The sequence below is a fragment of the Vicugna pacos genome, chromosome 2, assembly GCF_048564905.1.
Source record: "Vicugna pacos chromosome 2, VicPac4, whole genome shotgun sequence".
Taxonomy (NCBI): Eukaryota; Metazoa; Chordata; class Mammalia; order Artiodactyla; family Camelidae; genus Vicugna; species Vicugna pacos.
In genome coordinates, this window is record NC_132988.1 from 117,615,271 (window position 1) to 117,638,533 (window position 23,263).

The 23,263-nt window shown below is 53.4% G+C and overlaps 1 protein-coding gene across 3 annotated transcripts in view; it reads right to left on the reverse strand.

Annotated features, from left to right (window-relative positions):
• Nucleotides 1-23,263, reverse strand: part of PPP2R2C (protein phosphatase 2 regulatory subunit Bgamma) — a 130,784-nt gene that overhangs the window by 55,113 nt on the left and 52,408 nt on the right. The window lies entirely within an intron of this gene.

The window sequence follows — 23,263 nt, forward strand, 5'->3', positions numbered from 1 at the left end:
TTCCTTCCCTTCCAGAAGCAGTTTGGGGGCTTCCTTATGTGCAGATCAGGGGCCTGGGATGCAAATCTGACACTCACCCGCCTGACTCTGGTGGCCACAGAGGCCGACTCTACCCCTCCCTGCCCCCCACCGAGTTGCACATGGACAGGACCCTTGACACCCCTGGCCTGGACTCTGTAGTCACCGAAATCTCTGGTCAGCCTTTAACACAGCGGCTCTCCTTTCAGGTAAACCGCAGACCTGACTACTCCTCTCGGCAGCCCCAGGTGGACACTAAGGTGGCCCCTGAGCTGGTGCCCACCCCACACTGTGCTCTCCTTGTAACCGCCAGGCTGATGGTCTGCCTCCCGAGTCACGGGGTGTTTCTGCTCCAAGTCCCCTCCTTTGCATTCTTCTCTGTCTCGGGTGATGGAAGTTCCTTCCTCCCACTGGCTCAGGCCTGAGCCTTGGGGCCACCTTGGGGTCTCCCTCTCACTCTCCACATCCAGCCCTACTGGCCCAGCCTTCCAGATACATCCAGATTCCAATCACTTCTCCCTCCTCTTGCCTGGATGGCTGTGACAGCCTCCTATCGCATCTCCCCCATTTCTCCCAGCCTGGACACAAGCTGGTCTAGAAGAGCAGCCAGAAGGAGCCCCCTCGAAGCCCTCCAGGGGTTCCCTGAGGATACTCAGAGTGTCAAAGCCTTGAGTGACCTGCAGCCCCCCAAAACAGGCCACATCAGGAGCCCAAATCTTCAGTCCTCTCCTGCACCCGCACCTGGCACCTGGCACTGCTTCCCACCCTGGGCCGGGTACCACGCCCTGTGACTCGCTTTGGCCTGTGGGATGCCAGCAGACAAGCCATGGTCTTGCGCCTCTTCCACTGCCCAGAGGAGGATCTCCAGGGGTCAGCCTGTGCCCCTATCCCCAGCCCAAGAGGGAGGGAGGGCGGAGGGCCGACCAGCTCACTGAGTCCAACCAAGTCCAGATCAGCGGGATCGGCAGATGTGTGGTAAGAAATGCTTACTGTTGAATGCCCTGTGTTTTAAGTCAGTGGAGGGTAACGGAGCCCCCGTCTCCCCCCAGTCCCCGCCTCTCACTTCTCCTGGCCTTGGTCTTCCACTCCCAACTCTGGGCTCCTTGCTGTCACCAAAAATACCAGCTACCACTTGTCTCAAGACCTGTTCCCTCAGCCTCCAGTGGCTTTCCCACTCCTGTTCCATACAGGCCTTTTCCTTTTCCAGTCAAGTTCCTTTCAGACAGCCCCTGACCTGCAAGGGCCCTCTGAGCCACAGGTCACTGCCAGCTCAGACAGCAAAAGGAAAGAGGAGGGAGGGAGGGTGGTTCAGAAGCGGGATGACACACGGGACCTACTCACTGATCAGGATAAAAGCGCGTTTCATTAAACTGCAGAGGACAAGGCAAGGAAAGGCACTCTTTGGGACCACGGAGATGCTCCCTGAATGTGGAATCGGGAAAAGCTTCAGGCCTTGGCTGCCCAACACTGTCCCTCCTGGGCAGCCTCCCTGGCCCAGGGACACAGGAGGGCCAGAGCCGGGGGCACAGCCCAGCGGTGCCGCATTCCCGCATGTGGCACTGGTCTTTCTCCCCATTTCATATCAGCACCCCCTTAGGGGGGAAGAGCAGGATATAAAACTGAGTACAGAATGTTTTTAATTATATAGACCAGTGATCACAGCCGTGTGCAAATAAACTGGGCAGAGGGAAAGCAAGCTGCAAGAGAATTTTCTACCATGTTAAACAGAGGTGGCTTCAGGGTGGTTGAAAGAAAATATTTTTTTCCTCCTCTTCCTACATTTTTAGGTTTTCTAGATTTTCTGTAATGAATGTAGGTTTTAATAGCTTTATCGAGGTGTGATGGATATATGTGAAAATGCACACATATAATGTATGCAGTTTAATGAGTTTGGACATATGCATAATATACATTATTTTTATGACGGAGAAATAACAATGCTTTTAAATTAAAATGCCAATGTAACCATTGGTACCCAGAGCAAATGTGGTCCGTAAATGCTGGGCAGTTACCACAGTAACGGACACTAACGTCTGCAGGCAATTACAATTTCTGTGTCAGTTTTATATCCATTGCCTCCTTTGAACCTCACGCCAGCCCCTCAGGGAGATATGGCTATTATTTCTATCGGCAGCTAAGAAGATGGATGGAAGCCCATCCACAGTGACAGTTCCCAGAGCTGTTCATGGACCAGTCAGAAGTCCTAGGTTGGAGTCTTGGGTCCAACGTCTTGGCGTGTGGCCTTTGGTTCGTCACACCACTTCTCTGAGACTCAGTTTTGTCATCTGGAGCATGGCTATAGTAGAGTCTGCCCGGGATTAGAAACTCAAGAGAGACGCTTGGGGTGAGAGGGTTTGGGAGAGAGGAAGGACCGTGACACTAAGGAGTGATGAATGACCAAAATGTACCAGGCAGAAAGTCAAAGCTCTTCCCCATCTTTGTTTCTGACCCCCACAGAAATCGCAGTGGCCAGCTCAGAAATGTGCCAGATAAATCTGAGATTCAACCTCACTGTCCAGATTTGGGAGTCCTGACCACCAGCCTCTCTGGTCTCATTCTGCAAACATTTACAGAGCAACTACCAAACCTGACGCCAGGACACTGCTTCCTCAGGCTCAGGAAGGGGCTGGTGGATGTGTAACATCTATTCATCGATACAGTAAGTGTCTTCTAGGGTTTGCCTCAGGAAAACTGATCTCCCCTAAGAGCTGGAAATTCTCATTGGTAAAACCACAAAATTGGAAAGTCCATCCTCTCATTTTGGATGTTTGACACATCCCAGCCCCAATGCCACCTCCCCCGGGAGCCCTCTTGGAGAGACCTCCTTCTGCCGCCCCCCTGCCCCTGGCTGTACAGTGGTCTCTCCTACAACTATGGTCTCATGCCCACTATGTGCCCCTCACTGGATGGCAGACACTGCTGGGGAGACAACAGTTGGAAGAAGAGGCAGCACTGGGTGAGTTTCCCATTTTCATGGCTTTTGGCCTGAGGGCAGGTGCCAGTCTGTGCTATGTGGTTGCTGAAACTCAGATAGAAAGTCACATCGGTAGGCTCGATAAACCAGAAGAGAGAATCTGGGAAAATCCTAGTAGCTGGAAAATGAGGTAGTTAATCCCAGAAACTGAGTCTACAGAAGAGCCCCCAAAGGCAGCACATAAACTCTACCTGAACCTTCAGCTGGCTACAAACTGCACACGCACACAACAGACTCCATGCAGAGGTGCTAAGGCTAAAAGAAGTGACCTGGGATCCTGCTGGGATGGAGTTCATAGTTGAGTTCAACCAAGTTAACTGCTTACAAATGTAAAACAAAACAAAAACGCTCTTTGGATGGACAATACAAAATATCTAGCGCCTCTCACAACATCCAAGATATAATCCAAAATTATATGAAAATACACAAGTCAATAGGAAAACATCACCCATACTTAATACAAAGACAATTAAGGAAACAGACCCCGAAGTCTGGATATTGGAATTAGCAAATGAAGACTGTAAAAGTAGCTATTATAACTATGTCCAAGAATATAAAGGAAAATTTGCTCTTACGTCACGAAAAGAAAGGGAATTTCAACCAAGAAATAGAAGCTGTAAAAAATAACTAAATGGACAATCTAGAATGGAAAAACACAATATATGAGAACCACTGAACTGCTTAACAGAAAATTTGAGATGACAGAAGAGTTAGTGAACTTGAAGGTATAGCAATAGAAATTACCACACCTGAAGAACAGAAAGAAAAGAAATTTAAAAAGAAAAAGAACAGATCCTCAGGGATCCGTGGGACAACATCACAAAGTCTAACACACATGTATTTGGAGTTCTAGAAGGAGAGGAGAGAGCACAGTAGAAGAAACAATGGCTGAATTATGCCCAATATGGTAAAAGACTTCCATTTGCAAATTTAGGAAGCTCAGCGAAGTCCAAGCAGGACAAATACCAAGAAAACCACACCTAAACGTCAAACTGCTGGAAGTCAACACAATGGTAAAATTTTGTAGGCAGCGAGAACAAAAACCACATATTATATTGAGGCACCGTGACTCAAATAACTGCAAATTTCTCATCAGAAATAACAAGAGTCTAGAAGGCTTTTTAAAGTGCTGAAGTAAAATTTAAAAACCTGTAAACCCAGACTTCTGTATCCAGTAGAAATACTCCTCAAGAATGAACGGCAAATAAAGACATTTTGGTGAAAGCTCTCCAGGGACCAGTGATTTCATCTCAGGGGCGACTGTTTCCCCACTGCAGGGCCTCAGGTGTCACTGACTGATGCCTCGGGCTCAGGGTCCCAACTCAGCCCCTGGGTGAGGTCCACCAAGCCCGCCGATGACTGGTGGGTGCTCCAAGTCACCCAGTTGTGGACGAGGGACAATCCCATGAAAGCCCATGGTGTTCTTCTACTTGTGAGGTCCCCTTTTCTTTCTGCTGCAGCTTTCGGAGTCCCCCGAATGGCGAGGCAGAGTTGGAAGAGGTAGCTTGGACCATTGGACAAAGAGGCACCAGTCAACCCCTGGGGACTGGGGACAACGCAGCCTTATCAGTGGAAGCCCAGAGACGCCGCCTGCTTTGGGAACCCAGTGGTCCAGCACAGGCTCAGGGAGCAGTCAGAGGTGGCGTCTCAACTGACCAGCCCGGTGACAGGTCTACAGTGAGAGACGGAGCCAGCAATGGGCAGTCACAGACCCTGACTGGGTCCCCCCAAAACATATGTTGATATCCTAACTCCTGGCACGTGTGACTGTGACCTTATTTGGAAATTGGGTCGCATAAGATGTGGTCATACTGGATTATGTGGGCTCTAAACCAATGACTGGTGTCCTGATAAGAAAGCCATGTGAAGACACAGGGGCACAGAGACACGCAGGGGGAAGGCCAAGAGACAAGGCAGGCAGAGACTGGAGTGATGCAGCTACAAGCCAAAGAACACCAAAGAGGCTGGCCGCCACTAGGAGCTGGAAGGGGCCCGCCAGACTCTTCCCTGGAACCTTCAGCATGAGCCTTGACTTCAGTCTCTGGCATCCAGAACCATAAGGGAATAAGCCTCTGCTGTTTTAAGCTACTGAGCGTGTGCTAGCTTGTCACAGCGGCCCCGACCAGCAGGGAGAACAGAGCAGAACAAGAGGCTGGGCAGGCAACGCCCTGAGGACACAGGTCGCTCCTGGGGCCCCGTGAGGGAGGACCAGCCCTTGAATCTCAGAGGTGCCCACTGTCAAGGATGCTTTTTCATCAAGAGGAAGGTATTCCAGTTCCAGCCCTGGTACATATTAGCTGTGTGACCTCACCCAAATCGCACCTTCTCTGAGCCCGTCTGTCTCACCCATAAAATAGGAGCTGCCATGCCTGCCTGGCCGCAGCTCTCCTCGGGTTTATGTGAAATCCAAATGATTCCATGGGCTGGAAAGCTCCCTGGGAACTCCGGCAGAGGCCTGCCACGTCGGGGAGGAGATCAAGATGCCTGTCGGGGGGACTCCTCCCCTCGCTCGTCCATCACTATCCATCACGGGAAGTACTGTCGACACCGTTAATGATCCAACGGAGTCAGAGCTCACGACTGAGAGGGGGCCCTGAAAAAGCCCAGCTTGATCCCTCAGATGGGACTGCTGCATTTAATTAGAGCTGTCAGAAGCACCAGGGCTGATGAGGAGGGAGGCAGAGAGCAAACAGGTCCTGTCTGCTGCTGAATGGAAGAGCTTGGGGAGAGGAAGGAGGCTTGGTGTGCCTGGGATGGGACTCTGGGAACAAGCCTACCCAGCATCTCCTCTGGGCTTGCATGGGAGGAAGGTCCAGGCTGGACCCTGGAGACGAGGAGACGAGAGAGGTCAGGCCTGCCCTCAAAGGCTGCTCCGGGTCCAGGGAGATGCACGGGAGGGGAAGAGGTGGCGGGGAAGGTGATGCCTTCAGGATGGGGAGGGGCAGTCTCCAAGAGGGCCTCCTGGAAACAGTGACACAGGGGTGGGGTCCTGAGGAGCAAGGGAGATCGGCAGACTTGTGGTGCTGATGCCCCGTCGGTGGCTTCCTGTATCCACATCCTCTACAACATGACTTCTCGGCCCCTCCTGTCCAGAAATGGAGACCGTTGGCCCATCCTTAACACCGCATGGGCCTGTGACTGTCTTTGGCCGACAGGATGCAGAGGAAGTGCTGGCCCAAGCCTAGGCCTCACAGGCCTTCAGCTTTCGCTCTCCCTCAAAGCCCTGCTCCGTCCACGGCGGCCACCCCAGGCTAGGCTGCTGGACGATGAGAGACCATGCGGGCATGGACGAGCTAGGCAGCCGAGGCCATCCTAGGCTGGACGGCAAGTCCATCCCGGAACACGGCAGCGAGCCCAGCAAACACAGCAGACACACCTGCCTGACCCACAGCCACCGCACCGGACAGCGAGCACCGCCAAGCCGCGAGGAGACGCCCGGCTGACGCAGACTCGCGCGAAAGCGTGTGCTCATTGTTTGAAGCCACCGAGCGCTGCCTAGTGCGGTCTGCGGGCTCTCCAGGGAGCTGGGACCGCAGCAGAGAGGCCACTGCGCCCAGGGGCTGAGGAGAACCACTGAACGTGCAGCCGTGACTGCCCAGGCCAGCGGCTCTGCTGGAGGTGGCTTGGCGGGGAACTTCCAGACCTCCCAGCAAAGGACCCAAGAGAGAAACGGCCAGCTGTGTCCACCTGCCAGGCCCACCCAGAGCAGGGTTGCCCCCAGCAGCCTCGCAGCCGATCAGAGTGGGGAGGGGGCGGGCAGAAGCCGCAGGACCCCGGGTCCCTCCCCCGCACCAGCCTCCGGCACGAGCAGGCCCTGGTGCAGGGGCACAGGAGGGGAAATGCCACGTCTCGCTCGAGTCTGGACTGTTACCTGGGACTGGACATTCATGGTGGATGTGTGACAAAAGGCCACTTAGCTCTCCGAGGGTGATCAGAAAGGTGTGGCCCTGCCTGAGTCCTCCCCAGGGCAGGAAGACCATCTCCCTGAGGTCTGATGAAGACGAGGGTGGAGACGAGACCACAGAGGCGCTGAGCTCATGGTCCACACCTGACGTGCACCTCTGCTCTCACCTGGAGCGAGCACCTGGCTCGCTGTGGCTGCCGGCACCAGCTGGGGGAAACGGTCACATTGCTGCTGCAGAACACCTACATTTTGTCCCTCTCACCCACCGACCCCCAAGCAGGTCTGGTGAGAAGCTCATCCTGCAGCGTGAACTTGGTGGACAGTGAGGGCAGCTCCTGGGCTGGGGTCAGAGGCTGGGCCGGGAGAGCTGGGATGCTGTGGCCGGGCCACGGCAGGTCTCCCCGGACAGTGCCTGGGTCACTTGGCTGGAAGATGTGAAGGGGCTGCTGAGAGGTCTGGAAGGGTTTGTGTGGAGCAGGTCCCAGCCACCACCTCCCACCCAGGACTCTGGGCTCTGCCTGTGAGGGGCAGGAAAGGGGTGTCCATCCCCAGGTGCCCCCAGGTGGGAGATGGGGTTGGTCATACTGCCTTCTGGAATCGCACCAGAGCTGTGGCCCCACCCCACAGCTGGGGTCAGACCCCTAGCCCACCTCTTTCTGAGTGGTGACCCTGGGCAGGTTGGCTCCCATCTAAAGTCACACCTCTTCCTGTTCTGAGGATGCAAGGGGATGGGAACACAGATCCAGAGCCCTGAGGGCTAGGTGCTGTGCTGGAAACTCGCCCACAGTGCTTCATTCCACCCTGTCCATGTCCCACAAGGGCCATCCGGGTGAGCCCTGGACCCAGCAGCACCTCCATCGAGCCAGCTTCATAAGAGGGAAACACAGCCAGCAGGAGACCCCAGGGATGGTAAGTCACGTAAACCTTTAAAAAGTATTGATTAATTTTAAAGGCTGAAAAAACAATTTAATGATCCCAAGAGCTCCAGGTAAAATGGAATGTTGGAGCCTTGAATTGTGGTCCCCAAATGTGCCTGTTTACTGGTGGTCAGAGCTGAGGATGCTGGGAGTGTCTGGCTCAAAAAATGACCTTTGGGGAGAGGGACAGGAAAGGGCAGCCTGGCTGAGGAGGAGCCGGTGGGCCTGCAGCTGGTGGAGGTTATGTCCTTACAGCATTGTTATTCCCTGGTACTGGCACTGCCTGTAAAGGGGGGTGACCTGTGTTCGAATCCCACTCTTACTGGCTGTGTGACCTTGGACAAGACACTCCACCTCTCTGAGTTAATATGATCGTCTGTGAAACAGAGATGGCCACACACACACCCTCCAAGGCTGCTGGAGGGTTTATCTGCGTATCACCGACCACATGGCAGGTGCCCAGGCAATATGCTCACTGCTGACTTATTCATTCAAAAGAATAATAATGGGGAACTGTGGTTTAAGTTACCGTTTAAAGGGAAAATGTTGGCTAGAGTTGGATGTTTTTAATGTGGACTGTTGGATAAAAGACTCAAAAAAAAAGGTACAGAGTTTCTGTTTGGGATGATGAAAAGGTTCTGGAAATGGAAACTGGTGATGACTGCACAGCACTGGGAATGGAGGTTATTCCACTGGATTGTACACTTGAAGATAAAGTCAGAAATTTTATTTTATGTATATTTTACTGCGATCAGAAGTTTAACTTAAAAAAATTGAGGACCTACTGTATCCCACACCCTGCTGCATACACTGGGAACTCAGCAGTGCATACTTTCCACAAGTAGCTCACTCTCTATGGAGAAGACAGACAATCAGCAAATTTTCATATATATATTATTTTTCTGGGGAGGAGATAAGAGCTAAGATAAAAATTGAAGTATGATAAAGGATGGGAGGGCTGGAGGTGCTGTTTCAGTTAGGGCAGTCAGGGAAGACTTCCTGGAGGAGGGGCATTTGATCAGAGATCTGAAGAGAAGGGAGGGAGCCACACAGATATCTGGGGGCACAGCGTCTGCAAAGGCCCTGTGGTAAGAGACAGTTTAATCTGTTGTTGGTCAGCAAGGAGGGCAGTGGGTGTATGAAGGTGACAGAGGCAGGACATGAGCTCAGTGGGCGGGTTGGGCCAGGTCCCTGGGCCTTGCAAAGAAGAACTTGGGCTTTTATTTAAGCGAAAGAAGGACCCACGTAGCATTTTGAGCTGGGGAGCCATGATCTGATGTGCGTTTAACACTCCTATCCTTATGTGCGCCTCTCACTAGCAGTGTCTCTTGGCAACACAGGTAAGCTCTTCCAGGGGCAGGCATAGTCCCTCCTGTGGCCTGTCCAGGACCACGCACACGAGCGGCTGTTGGGAAAGGTTCATTAAGTAAACACTGGAGAAGCAGATGCTCGCCAGGCAGGTGTAGGGGTTGGGGGCAGAGCTGCCGTCTCACCCCTGCCGCTCACTTACTTGATGCGGTTTCCCTCTCTGGGCCTCACTCTGCTTCCTCGTCTGTTAGGAGAGGCATTGATATCACGATGATTTTGTAGTTTTTATTTTAGAATTTAAAAAATTGAGATGGAATTCAGATACCATAAAATTCACCATTTCAGGGGGTTAGTATATTCACTGTGTTATGCACCCATCACCCTGACCTACTCCAGAACTTCCCCAGCACCCCATACAGAAACCCCACACCTGCTAGCAGGCATTCCCCATCCCTCCACCCACCAGCCTCTGGCAACCACTCATCTATTTTCTGTCTCTAAGGATTTGCCAATTCTGGACATTTCACATAAATGGAATCGTATAGAGTGTGGCCTTTCGCATCTGACTTCTTTCACTCAGCATCATGTTTTCAAGGTCCATCCATGTCACCTGAATCGGAATGCCCGTCCTTTTCCTGGCTGAATCATATTCCACAGTGATCATGATGGTTTTAAAGACAGGTCTCATGCTCTTCAAGTAGAAACCCAGGCCCCAGAAGAAGGCTTGGGTGGGGAGGAGTTGGGAGCCCCTATGAATGGCCCTGTGTCCCTGGTCCCCTGACCCGTGGTTGCTCCCAGCTCTGCCGAGAGGCTACTGCAGGAGCTGGAGGGAGGGTGGGACAGCACTGCCCCTACAGCGGGCGCTCTGGGAGGGTCAGGGTGTGAGCAAGGCCACAGGCTGCGGCAGTCAGCTCCTCCCTGCCAGCCCAGATGGGCCCTTGCTGAGTGGCTGTCGGCCTGGCTGGTGCAGAGGCAGATGGGCTTGGAGAGCAAGGGACAAGGCAGCTGTGGATTTGTCTGCAGTCAGCAGGACCCAGTCAGCCTGCTGGGTCTGATGCTCGGCCAGGCTGGATCGTGCGCACAGCAGGGGTGACTCCCCAGGGCTGACTGCGGCAGAGCCCTCCAGGGACCGGCCCTCAATCAGACCCCCTCAAACGGCCAGGTGGCCTCCGGACAGGATCAAGGCGAGGGAGACCAAAAGACCACTGACCTCCTGCCTGCTTGCTCGGGCACAAGCTCCTGAAAGCCCCACAGCACAATTTCCTGGGATTCTCTCCTAAAGAAGGTGCCCAGGGCCGGCTCTGCCCAGACCCTCGGATCAGAATTCCTGGCACCTGGAATCTGCATTTTGAGGGTTCTTTAGGGATGCACTGGGTTTGAGAGCCCCTGGTAGAGTGCTAAGAGGTTTGGGAGTGAGAGAGCCCCACTTTAGTGGGGCTGCTTGATTCTTAGCAAGTTACAGACATTTTTGTGCCTCAGTTTCCTGATCTTTAAAATGGATACAATACTATCATCTCAGGGTTGATCGTGAGGATTTAATGAGGCAACAAGAAACTGCTCAGAAATTGTTAGCTGTGATTAGTAGTATATTATTATTACACATATGAACCAAATCAGAACTGTCTGGATATTGAAAGACAGTGAGGAAAGGAAGCATTAATAAATGAGAGAGAGGGGGTTTACGATCTGGAGAGTTAGCTGCTGGGGGGGACCTGGCTTTGAATCCCACCCTGTTCGGGCTGTCATTTTCCCCCTCAGTTTCCCCATCTGTGCGAGGGTGACCGTAAGAGCTGCCTTCGCTGGAGGGCTCTGCAAACTGTAATGTGCTGTCCCGTGTCGCGTGAGGAACCCGCCGCGAGGAGGGCAGAGGCCTGATGCTGATGCAGACTGACTGCTAGTGTCTGGGCCCAGCCAGCTGGCCGGGATGGCTTCTGTCCTCCCAGCACCTGGGGCCCCAGGCCCCGTCTTCTCCGCTCAGGCTGGACTGGTTCCTCAGACCCCAACCAGCTGGCGGCCAAATGGCTCTGTGACAAGAACCCATCTTTCAGGCCCCACCCTATCAGCGTGTCATCTTACCCTTCGCCAGGCAGGCCTGTATCTGTTCCAGGTCAGGAGACGGGGCTCAGGCATTGAGCTGGGTGCTGAGGTCATGGTTAGCACAGCCGGCCAGGCCCTGTCTGCCTCTCCTGCCTCTGCCCCGGCCTAGGCCATCATCCCTTCTTTCCTGGATGACTGTGGCTGCTTCCCCTTTGGGTCATCTGCCTTCGTCCTGGCCTGGGCCACCCCTGTGCCAGACGGATGCTGCTGAAACTGGAAGCTGATCCACCGCGACCCTCCCTAGAGCCTTCTATGGCTCCCACTGACCTCACGGCCCTGTCTCTCCACTCCCAGCATGACCTGCACCCTTTAGGCACCTCAACGGAGCCAGTTATTTACTCGACAAGTATTTACTGAGCCCTGACCAAGTGTGAGACCCCACTCAGGCAACGGGAACTGAGAGGGGGCCCAGATGGGCACCTGGCAGCCCCTTCACCCACTGGTCTGTCCTGTGTTCCGTGGGGGACAGCAAACACTGCCCATTGTGCACACACAGCCAGCCTGCTCTTCCTCCCCTTTCCTCTTGCAGGGCCCCGGGTCTCAGTCCCTGAGTGACAGTCTGGTAAGGGATGACAGTGTCCACGGCACCCCCACAAGAGGGGCTGGAACAGCAGGATCGTTCCGTCGTCAGAGGCACCCTGGGGTGCGCTTGGCAGGCAGACGGGTAGGGTAGGATTTGCTCCACGTCTGCCCTGGCTGTGAACCACTGTCAGCTCAACCTTTGGAGGCTCAGTTTCCTCGCCTATAAAATGAGCATGATGGTGCCTGTGCAATGGGACGCCGTGGGTAAAGGCTCAGCACAGGGCCCAGCACAGAGGCCCGCTGATTTTGACGCTGCCGTCTCTGTGGGACCCAGTTCGCTGGTGGGAGCTCCATAGGCCACCACAATGGCTGCCTGGCTCCCTGGCGGGACTGAGTCCCAATTCCCCCGAGAGTCCCCTTTCCAGCCTCAAGGCCACTGGCACAACCCTTCCCCTCGGACAAGAAGTGGCTCTGGAGATGTTCCTATCCTGATGACACACTGAGTCTCCGGGGGGTATGCTGGGGTCTGGGGGGGTCATACTGGCTGGGAGCCCACCAGGGGCTGAGCACCAGCCAGGCGCCTCCCCCATGGTGTGAATCCGCCCGCAGCAGTGCAATGGGTTTGTGGCATTCTGCCATTTCCACGTGGGGAAACTGAGGCTCCAAGGGTTGAACTTGTCCTCAGCCTGGGAGCTGGCAGCTTCTCTGCACTGGCTGGACTCCAGGGCCTGTGCTCCTGACATGGTGAAGCGGGACAGTCCAGCCCCAGGTCCCACCCCCACAGGACAGCCGTGCACGTCCACGGACACTGACAGTGCTGCAGCCTCCAGCCTCCTGCCTCCTGCCTGCACCCGACCACACCAACACCCCTTCCCACCCCAGGATCCTCGTGGCCATTATAGAGATAAGCAAACTGAGGCACCCTCAGGTGGGACTTGTGGGGCCAGGCAGGTGTGGAGGCCTCCTCTGCCCCGTCTGCTGTGGCTTCTGGGTTCCTTTCCTGGGTTCTTCCTGGAGACACAAACTCCCGTCCCAAGTGTGTTATTCAGCCACTGCTGAGTAGGTAAGTGGCGGTCAGCATGGTGACCGCCCTTACATGTGGCATCACACTGCACCCACCCGCAGTGCCGCACACCCAGGACCTCAGTTACAGACTGGGGCAGACTTAAGGGGCTACATTCTTTGCCCCCATTTTCAGATGAGGAAACTGAGGCTTCAGGAGGGAGGGTCATGGTGCGCTGGTGAACGGCGGAGCCCTGGCTCTTCGCGGTGGGGTGGGGGAGAAAACACCCTAAGTTGTAGCGTTCACTGAGTCTGGGGGCTTCAAGCCACCCGTGGTTTATCAACCAGCTCACACAATTCCTGACATGAGGCAGCTCCAACACACCCTGGGCAAGAGGAGCCCCCCGATTCACACTGGCAGGAACCCCGAATCAGGACTAAGGCCCAGTCTTCAGCCTCTGGGCGAGACTCTCCCCACAACCCGACTGCTGGCCGGCCGAGGGCAGCGTGGCCCCTGGGAATTCCATGACTCATCAGCAGAACCCTCGCCCTCCCTTGCAGCCCCACCCCGAGCCGGTCCAGCCTCTCAGACGCCAGGACCAGACCCACTGCTCGTCCCCGGCTGTGAGCCACCATCACCCCAGCGGGGAACGCCGGGGCCTGGCTTCAGAAAACACAACTTTACTGCCTGGGGAAAATAAATCTGGGTGATGTTCTCGGTGCTGTGTGAGTCTGAGGCTATGGGTGCAGGGTGAGGGAACGGGACTTCAGGGACGGCCAGGTGACGGTGGGCCTCCTCCCCATCCACTGACCTCCTAGGATTGAGCCGGAGGAGGAAGAGAGGCAGGATGAACGGGAGCCAGAGGAGACGGGCATCGGACATCGTGGGCACAGCAGCACCCAGTTCCAGCCGCCCTGCTCTCATTCTGCCCTCCTGAGGGACACCTGTTCCCGCAGCTTCGCAGAGGCCCCGCCAGCCCCAGCGTGTCTTGCGCTGGCCGGGAGGGGGTGTCTGCAGGCCCTGGCTCCTTTCCCCTCCTTTGCTCTCTCCCTTCTCTTGTAGAAGCGTATTAAGTATCTCTGTCTCAACAGCAGGTGCGGGCCAGCCTGGAGGCGGGCTCAGCCCTCCACCCGGCGATCCCCGCGTCCCTGGGAGAGCGGCAGCCTCTCCGTCCCCTCTGCCAGCCTAGGCCGCAGGATTCTGCCTCCTCCTGTACATCAGGACAAGAGCTCCCAGCCGAGGTTTTGGGCGGGCAGAGGCCTGGTCCTCCAGCTGCCAGAGCTGACTGGCACCCCTTTCTGAATGGACTTCATCTGCCCACGCGTCCACTCCTTCACCCAACATTCACCACACGTCCTCCCTGCACAGGAGCCTGGGGCTGGGCCACAGCAATGGGTATCCAGGAAGTCTCTGACTTCGTGGAGTCCACGGCTTAGAGGAAGATGGACAAGGAAACTGATAAACTCTTTGCAGCCTCACAGGTGCAGGGGGAGGTCTGCACAGGGACTGGGCAGACCCTGAAAGACAGGGCAGTGCCACCGAGTGGTTAGGGGCAGGAAGCTGCAGCCAGACGCCCCAGGCTCAAACCTCACTTCTGCCTCTAAGTTACCTAGGAAAGTCACTCTTCCCCTTGGAACCTCAGCTTCCTCATCTGTAAAATGGGTTGCACACTCACATCTGCTTCAGAGGGTTATAAGGATTAAATGAGTGAACATGTGTTGGGATTAGAACAGGACATAGAATAGCCAAAACAATTTTACAAAAAACAAAACAAAACAAAAAAACAAAGTTGGAGGACTTAGCCAATCTGATTTAAAGACTTACTATAAATCCAGAGCAATCAAGCCAGTGTGGTATTGATAAAAAGACAGACACATAGATCAATATAACAAACAGAGAATCCAGAAATAGACCCTCAAATCCATGGTCAATCGGTTTCTGTTAAAAGGACTCAGGCAATTCAATGAGGAAAAGATGGTCTTTCCAGTAAATAAATAAATGCATGGGAAAAAATAAACATCTACCCTTACCTTATACCATATATAAAATTATGTTGAAATGCATCAAAATATAAATGTTGAAGTGAGACCTAAATATAAAAGCTAAAACTAAAAAAACTTCCAGAAGAAAATAGTGAAGAAAATCTTTGCAACTTTGATTTCTTAGACAAGACATAAAAAACATGGACAACAAAAGGAAAAAAATGCAAAAACTGGACTTTATAAAAATTTAAAACTTTTGCTCATTGAAAGAAACCATTATAAAAACAAAAAGGCAAGGCATGGAATGACAGAAAATATTCGCAAATCCGCACATCTGAAAAATCGCTCGTATCCAGAATGTATGTGGTCCTCATATAACTCAATAGTAAGAACACAAACCACCTAGTTAAAAACAGGTAAAACGGTGGGGAGGATATAGCTCAGTGGCAGAGCGCTTGCCTAGCATGCATGAGGTCCTGGGTTCAGTTCCCACTACCTCCATTAAAACAAATACATAAACCTAATTACCTGCCCCCAACAACAACAACAACAACAACAAAAAACAGGCAAAAGACTGAACAGACACTTCTCAAAGCAAAATATATGAATGCCAATAAACACATGAAAAGATGCTCAATGTCATTAGTTACCAGGGAAATGCAAGTTAAAATCAGAGTGAGACCCCAGGCTGTACCCCTCAGAAAGGCTCAAATTTAAGACTGATAATACTCGAGTTGGTGAAGATGTGGTGCAACCAGAAATCTCCTTCATTGCCAGCGGGAACACACAACCACACCCTCCCTTTGGGAAACAGCTTAGCAGCGTCCTACGAGTTAAGCATACGCCTACCCCATGTCGCAGCCATTCTCCTTACCCAGAGCAGTGGAAGCCCAGGAACACACAGACGTGTTCACAGCAGCTTCGCCCACAGTAGCTCAAAACTGGAAACCATCCGTTATCACCTGTTCATCAACAAGTAAATGGACCAACTGTGACAGACCCATGTAATGGAATGCTACTCAGGAATAATGAACAAGAGCAAACTATCGATACGTTCAACAACAGGATGGATGTCACAATGAATATGCCGCGTGGAAGAAGCAAGGCGTTTATTATTACTCCACTTACATGAAATTCTGGAAAGTGCAAACTAATACACACTGTCAAGAGGCAAATCAGTGGTCACTGGGACATGGAACAGAGCAGGGGACAGACACACAATGGAACAAGGAAATCTGGGCGGGGGTGATGGAAATGTTCTGATCTTAATTCTGGTGGTGGTCTCATGAGCATCCGCAGCTGTCAGAACTATGGAACTCCACACTTAAAGGAGATGCCGTTTATTGCACGGAATAACATCTTTTTAAAAGTCTTTGCAGTGAAGGGGGAAAAGGGAAAAGAGCAGAGGCAGCCTCCCACCTGCTTCTGAAGGCTCCAGCAAACTGCTGATTTAACCCCCTAAAGGCACCTGGGCCAGCCGACCACCCGAGTAATTACATGAAGGGAAACAATCATTTGGTGCATTTTTCATCAACTGAGATCGTTCATATTTATCAAGCTGCTAATTCATCTCGATCTGTCCAAGGAGGTCTGAGCCACCCTGGCCCGGGCATGAGAAATGTGTTGTGCCAGGCACGTGGCAGGATCTCATTAATTGCATGTTGAATGAATGAATAATCGCCCTGCCTTCCCAGGAAGGTTGTCAGTGGCCGATGGGAAGCCGGAAGTCAGCGTGGGCAGCCTGAGCTGACCCTGGGAGAAGCCCAGGTCGGTCCTCCCTCCTCCACGGACAAAGCCCTTTCCAGGACACTCTCAGATGCTGAGGCTTGGGACAGTGGGAAAAGGCAGTGAGGACCAGGTTGAGGTGGCATTAAGGGATGGGGTGGGCAACAGAGCAGTGCAGCTTGAAAACCAGCGGGCAGCTGATGTGAGGTCAAATGCAGGCTTTTTCCAGAAACGTCCAGTCCAGCTGGATGACAGAAGTCTGCAGCTGGATAAAACCACTGGGGACAGTTGAGCCAAAGGGTCTTGGTTGGGAGCCTGAAGTGAAGTCGGTCACAGCTGGTACTTCTCTCTTGGTCTGTCTCCAGGCTGGACGCCATCAGAGCTCTAAGATCCTGAGTTTCCTTATCAAGGCAGGAAGTGACCTGCGGGTCACATGCTTTCTCTCTGCCTTCATCTTGAGTTCACTGACCACCTAAACCAGCAGTTCTTAGATGCGGTCCAAGGACCCCTGGGCATTCACTGGGTTCTTCCTTTTCCAGCTACGTATCTGTGTGAGGCTGGATGTTGGACCTCATCTCAGCCAAACAAAATATCACAACAGACTGAATGCAAAAGTTGATGTAAGAATCCAGCTGTCATCTCTGAAGCCAGACATTAAAGGGATTTACAGAAACGCCACCCCTTTCACTATATTTTTTGGTTTGGAAAACGTAGTTGTTTCTCAGAAAAAAAAATTATTTATGTTAACATGTAATGGGTTTGTTATTTCTATTGTTAAATGAATTAATATATGAGTATCCTTCAATGTTTCAGTTTTCATTTCTAATACAGTAAATATTGATGGATACAGCCCACATACATAGAAGCTCTTTGGGATCCGAAATCGCTTTTTAAGAGGTCAAGTTGTGTGGGAGGGAGGCTGAGCAGGGAGGGACCCAGAGAATGTCACAAGGGGAGAAAGGGTCTCAACTCACATAGACACTCTGTCAAAACTAGCGGTGTGTCCAACGCATTTTGGCCAAATGGCTCACAGTCGGTACGAAAATCAGTAACTGGGCAAAGGCACCACTGTCATCACAGAGACAACTTCTGCACCGTGAGAACAAGTCCAAAAGTGTATTCAACATCTGGTTTATTAACCATGTTAGAAATTAGTCAGCTTGCCTGCCCTTCTAGAAAAATCCGATCGGGGTGAAGACTTTTCTCTCCATCTCTCAAACTCTTGACAGTGAGGGTGCTTTACAGAGCAGCCCCACAAGCGACACTGCGGCAATGCTTGACGAATGCTGTTTCTGAGCTCCTCCAGGAGCCGCCTCAGACGGTCTCCCTCACCTCTGTGTTTGTTGTAAATACTTTTACACGTGCTTATCTCGTAAGTTTTTTCATGCAGTGGCTAGGATGGTGATCTTCATAAACCTCGGACCTCTGATCCCAGACCCCTTATGGATGGGAAGATGCAGCTATCCGGCCTCCCAGAGACCAAGGGCAAGGCCAAAGCATGGAACAGCAGCTTGGGCCCAACACACGCCAAGCCCGAAGCTCTGGTACTTCCTGGCCTGAGATCCCCTTGGAGGTGGCCTTGAGGCCCCCACTTCCCTCTGCAGGATGGTGAGCCCAACAGCCCTCCAACATCATGACTTCAGCCAGGTGCTCCAGGGGCCACAACTATGGAGTGGTGACCAGAGATCAGCTGCAAGTGCCCTTGTGGTAAACTCACAGAGGAAAGTCACAAGCTCAAACGGCAGACTCTACAAGGGGGCGTCCCGGTGGGGGATGACGATGCTGAAGGTGCCGGGGATGACGGCAGTAATGGCTGCCACTTAAGTACCTCCCACATGCCTAGGTCACATTGCAGTCCTGGCCCTGACACTCACTAGCTGTGTGATTTGGGGCTAGTTACTTAATCTCTCTGTGCCTTGGTGGCCTCCCCTATACATTGGGATTAACGATATGGAGGGTGTCAAGTGGCTCACCAGACTGCTGGAGGGTAAATGGTGACACAGGGGAAGCGATTTCCCTGCTTGTATCCTGTCTGGTCCACTCCGCAACCAGGGAGGGGAGGCTTACGGCCTCCACTTTAAGGATGAGGGGACCACACTGGAAGGCTGAAATGCCCGCCTGAGGTCCTGCGGCAGGTGCGGTGGGGCTTTGCACCCACACCCGCCTCACTTCAAGCCCTCTGCACGTGCCACTTTACCCATGGCTCCTCATCAAAGCCATTCCTGTTTCTCAAAATCAGCAAGAAACTCCTCTTTGCTACTTTAGACTCAAGATGGAAAGCATGATAAGCCAGCAGGTGGGGTGCCTGGCTCGGCCACTTCCTGGTTGCATGTTCTCAGTCTTCCCCACTGCAGAATGGGCACAATGCTGCTGCCCTCCCTCCCGTCCTGCTTTCTCTCCTCTCCTTTTCTTTGTCTCCTTTTTCCTTCCTTCCATTTCAGCAGATTGTGCTGGGCCACAACACTGGGCCAAGGGTGAATCAGACACGGATGCCCTTGCCCTTAGGAGCTCCCAGTCTCGAGGGGGAGTCAGAGATATAAGCAAGCACCACATGGTGTGGCCAGTACTTCCACGGATGGAGACATGGGGACTGTGAGGGCCCCGCCAGGGGATCAGGGATGGCTTCCTGGAGGAGGAGGCACCAGAGCTGAGACCTGTAACATTAGCGGGAGCAGACCACTCCTGTTGGGGAGGCGTTGCAGGTGGAAAGGGGAATGCGTGTGCATGGCTGGGGCGCCCACCCCGTGGAGGATGGCAGTGGAATGGAGCAGAGGGTAGGCAGACAGGCCACCCCTCTGCGAGGCCCTGCGATGACCCTCTGAAAAAGACCAGCCCGTCAAGGAAATCCGTGTGTCCTCCTGCTGTCTTTTGCCTAACTCACACCTTCTAGGACCAGCTGGTAAATCTGGAGGCGGAGGAGCTGTAAATTCTACTGGGGCCAGAAGGAGCCACGGTGGGCTAATTAGAACCACAGAGCGGTTTGAGGACTTCAATTACCGCTCTCGGCAGGAAGGCGCGTCCCCACATCTGTGGGATGATTAAATCCACCGGGATGTGGCTCTCAGTGCAAGGTATTAAAAAGAGGCGGGGTCCCAGAGCAATCCTGCATCACTTAAACAGGCAGACTGTTCATCTGAGGGGTTGGAGCCTCAGAGACAGAAACTCGGAGCAGAGCCCACGTCAGGAAATGGTTTGGAGACAAGAAAGATAACTCCTGTCCTTCCTCTTCCTCCATGCTCCCTCCTCCTCCCCAATGCTGTGTTTGATTAAAGGAAAAAAGGCAGAAATGAGATTGCACTTAAATCACAACTCAAGTGTGTTAGCAAGCATGTGAAGTTTATGGGAAACCCTGAACACAGGTGAGGCTCTGGGGGCCCGGTTCCTGGAAGCCACTGCTGTCACCCTCAGGGACCAGGTGATGCTGTCTCAGCTCGGAACCTTCTCCTCTGGTTCTGAGGGGTTAAAAACACAACCACCCCTTGTTTGAGGGGCTACACTCTGCCACTTCACCTCCATCACTGTCACACTGGAGTGGGAGTCTGGGACCCAGATCCCTCCCCACTGGCCACCACCTTGCTGTCTGACCCTGGCTCTGGTGCTTGGTCTATAAAGTGGGTGGTAGCAGCTGGATCAGGAAACCAGAAATTCTGCAACTCTACAACTTCCCAATGTACCCAGGGACGAGAGTTGCCGGAAAAGGTCAGGACACCCAGTTAAACTTAAATTTTAAATGATCATTTTTCAGTATAAGCAGATCCCAAATATTGTATGGGACATACTTACCCTAAAAAACAATTGTTTCCTGACATCAAATTTAATTGGGCAGCCTGTCTTTTTTTTTGTTTTGTTTTTTTGTTTTTGTCTGGCAACCCTATTAGGGACACAACTTATTCTAAACAGAAGTGATTCCAACAGGGTTGGAGGGAAGGGAGGGGAGACAGAGGATGGGAGGTGGGGGATGGACCTCCCATCAGACTCTCTCCAGATCAGTCCCTTTTGTCTGAGAGTCACCGAGCCAGGAAAAGCAGAGTCTGTGATTTCTGCAATGGAAACTGCACCTCTTGGGGATACACCTTGTTCCTAATCCTCAGATATGCCCCCTCCCCCACCATGTGTTTCTCATGGCACCCTTGGGTGGGGGCCGCTGGCACTGCGGCTCCTATTGTAAAGATGGGGGAAGGGAGACGCCGAGTATGGAGGGGCTGGCCCGGGTTCAGATAGCTGTCAGGCCAGAGCCGCCCGCGCTGGGAGCTGGGCCCCCATGCCCACAAGGAGGACTCCCAGACCACATGTGCCCCCACCCCCAGACCCTGGTCTGGGCTTTGGCCTCTGCAGCTGCCCCCACCCAGTTCTCACAGGCGCTCCCTTCCAACCTGCCCTTCCTCGTCCCTTTCAACTCGGTTCCAGTCAGCTGACCATTACAGACCACCGCTGTATACCAGAGGAGAGGCCTGGCCGGCTGCTGCCCTCCCAGAAGTCAATCTCACCGCATCCCTGGATGCCGTCTCTCTGGTCACCATGGTTACTGAGGTTACTCAGCTGTCACCGCATGAACCCTCCCACACCTCCTACAAGGTACATGGTAATCACATCCACCGCTCAGACGCGGCGGCCGAAGCTCAGGCAGGCTAAGCAACTCGTCCGTGGCGGAGCTGGGACTGGAAGCCGCCTGTGGTGCCCCTGGCCCCCGGCTCCGCCCAGAGGCACTCAGGGTCTGTCTCCACTGGAACAACCAGTGTCCCTGGAAGGAGGCGGGTAGGGATTTCCCTACCCAGCTGAGATGTCAAATTGCTGGTAGGAGCGTGCTGGGCGCCGTAACGGGCCCCTGGAAAGCTCCTGGGGGTCTGTTTTGGGGGCTCCGTTATCCAAGGCCGGGCTGACGGTGCCTTGATCTCCCTGAAGGTCAAGTTCCTCCGGTGCATCCAGGCTCCCCAGGCCCAGCAGGGAGCTGGCACACAGAAGGCGCCCAGTAAATGCACGGGGAACTTACTCTTCCACAGTCAGGAAAGCAGCTACATGTAGCTCCTTCCACCCAGTTTTACCAGAGCCACCGAGACCCACGGGGAGGGGCTGGCCCTGACCTCGCCCCTCCGCACAGCTCTTAGCAGATCCAAGGTGCATTCCCCCCCTGTGTTTGGTGGGACACTTGGAACATCAACTGCGAAGCACCCAGGCGGCCGGCTCATCATCCTAGAGGCAGAGGAACGTGGACTTGGAGGGATGTCCTTTCTGAGTTGGGAGGAGACGGGGGAAGGGCCCAGGAATCACTGTTCACCAGGCTCCCTGGGGGAGCGGGAGCACCCGGCAAGCAGGGGTCTGCCAGCAGGCAGGAGGGCAGGGAGTACGGAAAAGCGAAGTAGATTCCGGGCACCGGCCAACTGCAGTGGAGATTCCGACAGGCGGGGCGCAGCCCAGGCACGTGGGGACCAGTAGCAGAGCAGCGCTACTGGGAGAAGGAGACGCACCAGCAGATGAAAAGTGCTCAGAGGAGTGGCCCCGAGTACGTGTTAGGGCTTCTTACGGCTGTCGCTGCCCTGTGTCACTAGGCGGCACGTGCGTTCACATCCGTTACGTCCTCTAATTCTCGCGGCCACTCAGTAAGGCAGCCGCTGTTATACCAGCCTCTCACTTTTACAGAGGAGGAAGCCAAGAGAGAAGAGTTGGAGGAATTTCCCACAGCCACGGGGCTCCTGGTCAGGGCACCCCCATACACACCCCTTCTCACCTCCTCCCACTGCAGCGCCGTCCCCTCCCGCCCTGCTGTGGGGAATGGGACGCACAGCACTCCGAAGTGGCTCTAAGCAGGCACTCAACAGTGGTTCTCTGAACAAATGAATGAATACATGAACGAACGAATGAATGGGTGGAGGGATGAAGGGATGAATGAGCTCAAAGACAGAAGGAGGACCCCGAATTTAATGGTGGGGAAGGGACCCCCAGGGCAACCCTATGCCAGCAGTAATACAAACACTTTCATTACTGTTTATGGCTTCCTGGGCCCATAAGCAAATCCCCCAGGCTCCTGGGGGTGATTAGAAATGGGGAGGGGCTGGGCTTCCTCGCGGGCCGCACCGGAGGGCCTGGTTCTGGGAAGCAGCTGTCTTGAGTCCAGATGCTGACATGACAACATCAAGAGAATCTCATTTGCAAACCCAAATTAGTGCCGTCCTGATGATCATATAAAAGAAGGATGGGCATGTAAAGCGAGCCGTGAACGAGCCTGACCAGGGGTAACGGCATCGGCGAGGAGCTGCGAGAGCTCATAAAGAAAGGTTTTGCCATCAAAACACGTTTGGTGGTGACTTAGGGATTCAGCTCAATTCTTTGTCTTCTTTTCCTGGGGCGGGGGGTGGCTCTTTCCCCTTCTTTTATCTATGACCAGCTTCATTAAAATACAGAGGTATATGATATGGATATAAACACACAACAGTGATCATTACACTCACGATGGTGAATTCAGCATTTATTAAGTGCTGGTGCTGAGCCTCGTCCTACTCAGAGCCTCTTACACGCATCACCATATCTGCTTTTGAACAATTTAAGACATTCTTGCCTTTCTGCTGTCTTTCGATTTGCCTTCCTGAGTGCATCTGACATACTTGTTCACCAAACTAACCCCCGTCCAACCCTGGCCAGAGGCGCTGGATCAGCACTTCCTGTTACAGGGAAATGATGCCGAGTACAGCTGGCCTTCCATAAGCCACTATTACTGCGTGCATTTCATAGCTTAGAAAAATAAAATGCGATCTCACCTTGCTTCTTCATTCTTACTGTCACACATCACTGTTTCACCGTGGGGGTTGAAAGGTGGCC